At 43.2% G+C, this 3,714-nt stretch overlaps 1 pseudogene; it reads left to right on the forward strand.

Moving 5' to 3' along the window:
• The first annotated feature begins 734 nt into the window (after window positions 1-734).
• Window positions 735-1,949, forward strand: LOC114091986 (small ribosomal subunit protein uS9m pseudogene; annotated as a pseudogene).
• The last annotated feature ends 1,765 nt before the right edge of the window (window positions 1,950-3,714 follow it).

Consider the following 3,714-nt stretch of genomic DNA (forward strand, 5'->3'; position numbering starts at 1 on the left):
CTCCATCTTTTTATTCATCCTGCCTCTCCTGTGGTTGAATCCTGCTCCATAAACAAGCCTTCTTGTATCTGGAGCCTGGCCAGACATAAACAACCTTCATTCACCTCTTACCTCCTATCTGATCAAGCCTTGCAACATCTGCTGACTGGCACAAGCAAAGTCCATACCATTAGAGAGAAAGCCATGTCCTTTAGACTCTGCCTTGGTCTCTTGCCCCATATCTAAACTCTTATGCAGAAAAGTTCCCCCTTAGCCCCACCCTGAGTCCTATGTACAAGTCTTTACCTGGTAGCTTCCCTATCAAGCCAGGGAGTGATGGTTGCAACTTGCCTCAGACTGGGGCACATCCATGCCCTTAGGAATTTGAGGTCAATAAAAGCAATAGTTTTACATTTTTCTCAAGAAAATATGTGTTCTCACTAACAGTAAAGGATAAAATTTCTCTGAGATTCATGGAGAGTAAGGTAGATGGCCTTATACAGGAATCTGCCTGGAAGCATTCAGGAAATCAGTGGAGAGATAAATTTGCTTCTAGCTGACATCCAGAATTCAAGGCTGATATTATAGAAAAGAAAGCGTTGTCAAGAAGCTTATGAAGATTTTAGGAAATAGGTCAGAGCTGCATCCTCATCAAGGAAGCCGAAAATCCAAGATTAAGTCTTTAGAACAACCTAACAGATCCCATCTAATTGTAGAAATCAAGATTCATGGTCTAGAGCCCTCCTGCCGGGGTCTCCTACAGGCAACATGGCAGCTTCCTGCATGTTCTGCGGTGGGACGCTTTCCTACCGCCTCTTTCTCGTGGGTAGGGTTAGCCTCACCCGGAGGTAAGGACTTTGGCAAAGGCCGGTTTACAGACAGGTGCCTGATTCCAAATATTAAGGTCAACACATACCACAGTTGTAACGACAAAGAAAAATGTTCCAGCCTCAAGACGTGAAACATACACAGAAGATTTTATTAAAAAGCAGATTGAAGAGTTCAACATAGGAAAGAGACACTTGGCCAACATGATGGGAGAAGATCCAGAAACTTTTACACAAGAGGATATTGACAGAGCTATTGTCTACCTATTTCCAAGTGGTTTGTTTGAGAAGCGAGCCAGGCCAATAATGAAGCATCCTGAACAGATTTTTCCAAAGCAAAGAGCAATCCAATGGGGAGAAGATGGTCGTCCATTTCATTTTCTCTTCTATACTGGCAAACAGTCATATTATTCATTAATGCATGAAGTATACGGAAAGCTACTCCAGATAGAAAAACATCAAAATCAGTTGCGAGCCAAAGATCTGGCAGAAAAAAAGGAAACGAAAGATCTGATTGGCAGCAGATGGCTGATTAAGGAGGAACTCCAAGAAATGTTAGTGGAAAAACTGTCAGATCAAGATTATATGCAGTTCATTCAGCTCCTAGAAAAGTTATTGACATTGCAGTGTGATCCTGCTGAAGAAGAATTTGTGCAGAAGTTTCGCAGAAGGGTAGCTATTCAATTAAAAAAAAAAACAACAACAACAACAAAAAAAAAAAAACAGCTGATTTAACCTGTGTAGTATGACGAGCAAAGAAGGGCAAGTGAAGGTAGAAGAAAGAGTGCAAAAGCAGAAGCACTTGTTTAGGAACATGGAAGTGGAAGATTAACAGCGAATGGAGCCGATTACCTGCTGTACTTTCCAATCACACAGGACAGAGAACAGTTGATGTTCCCTTTTCACTTCCTCGACCGCCTTGGAAAACACAACGTGACCTGCACAGTCTCAGGGGGCGGGAGGTCAGCGCAGGCAGGAGCAATACGCTTGGCAATGGCAAAAGCCCTGTGCAGCTTCGTCACAGAGGATGAGGTCGAGTGGATGAGACAAGCTGGACTACTTACTGCGGATCCACGTGTCACAGAGCGGAAGAAGCCAGGCCAAGAGGGAGCCCGCACGAAGCTTACCTGGACTAAGTGCTGAAGGCTGGGGAAGGGGCGGGAGGGCTGAACACGGGCCTGGTGTAGGGGGAGCACGCTCGTCTGCATCTGCCAGCCAACGTGAGGGCAGCACTGGCAGAGATTTCTTTGAATTGTGAAATGATTTTTTTTAAGCTGCTTTGTAAAGTTTACGATTAATAAATAAGTTTTAAAAAAAGATGCATGGTCTACAAAGTGGAAAAGCACTATGGTTTCAGGAATATTAAGTGTCAGAGTCACACTGCAAAGCAAGGTTCCAAGAATTCTGATCTGAACAAGGCGAGGGCTAAGATGGATGAAGAACTGCCTGCCCAACCTTGCCTTAGGGAGGCTGGCAAGGAGAACCCTGTTAGAGGCTGAGACATGGCAGGCCTTTTCCAACTGGGGTAAGACTTTGAGACTTGGGTGTTGGAAATCAGGTGAGCAGCTTGGCTGCTCCAGAGAGCCTGCAAGTTCTACCCTATCTGACAGAAACCCCGAAGCCTTTGAACCTCTCTGACTTCTGACAACAGCTTCTTCCAAGCTCCCATTAGTACCTGGGTAAGAGCAGCTAGCCTATTCAATAAAGCAGCCTGCTCCATGACTAGAAGCTCACTGCAAAAACTACAAATAGGAACAGGATATTAACATAGAGCTAAGGGGAAATCCTGTTATAACTGCCAAAGCTGAGTTTCTGTTACTTGTTCTAGAGGTTGAACATTTTAACAAACCATCCCTAGTGTGTTCAAATGCACACTGTTGCTTAATGTAATTAAAAAGAAGTACCAAATAGGAAAACTCATACTGTAACACTTGGAATAAATATAGGGTATTGAGACTGTTTAAAAGCTAGTCGTAAACTTCTTTTTATTAAAAAAAAAAAAAATCTATTCATATAAAAAAATAGGCTTTGTAGCCCAAATTTATGAGAGGTACTCTGCTGTGTTTCATATACATATTCCATTCAATTAGCCCATAACCATAAGAAGTAAGCAGTGTTATTATTTCTTCTTTACAGATGGGAAATCCCAAGTTCAAAGAGCTAACCCAGGTCATGTAGCTTACCATTAATTGGCAGAGCCTGTGTTCAAACCCACACTTGTGTCAATTTCAAATAATATACTTCGAATTGGTTAACTTTCAGTTACTGTAACAAAACATCTGAGATAATCCACTTAAAAAGAGGAAAGGTTTATTTTGGCAGACAGTTTGGAGATTTCAGTTCAGGTCAATTGGCCCTGTCACTTTGGGGCCTATGACAGGGTTGCACATCATGACAAGAGCATTTGGTAGAAGAAGACACCTCATGGCAGCCAGGAAGTGAAAGAGAAAGAGGAAGAGACCAATATGCATAATCCCCTTCGAGGGTACCTGCCCAGAGACCTAAGGCCTCCCCCTAGCCAGTTCTGGTGGCCTATGTGGCTCTGAAGGCTGAAGCAGAAGGATCATGAGTTCAAAGCCAGCCTCAGCAACTTAGCAAGGCCTAAGCAGCTCAGTGAGACCCTGTCTCTAAATAAAAAAACAAAAAAAGGGCTGGGGATGCGGCTCATTGGTTAAATAACCCCGGGTTCAAACCAAGAACAACAAAAAAAGATCTCTCACTAGATCTCCCTATCTCTTAAAGGTTCCATCACTTTCCAGTAGTGCCAAACTGAGAACCAAGCCTTTAACACATTAGCTTTTTGGGGACACTTAAGACCTAAGCTTGCACTCCTGAAGTATCAGCCATGTAGCAAGACTGTGCTTCCCCACCAAAGGCTGAAAATATTGCTGAGTCTTTGTTTCAAATG

Source organism: Marmota flaviventris, chromosome 14 (assembly GCF_047511675.1).
Source record: "Marmota flaviventris isolate mMarFla1 chromosome 14, mMarFla1.hap1, whole genome shotgun sequence".
In the NCBI taxonomy this organism is placed as follows: domain Eukaryota; kingdom Metazoa; phylum Chordata; class Mammalia; order Rodentia; family Sciuridae; genus Marmota; species Marmota flaviventris.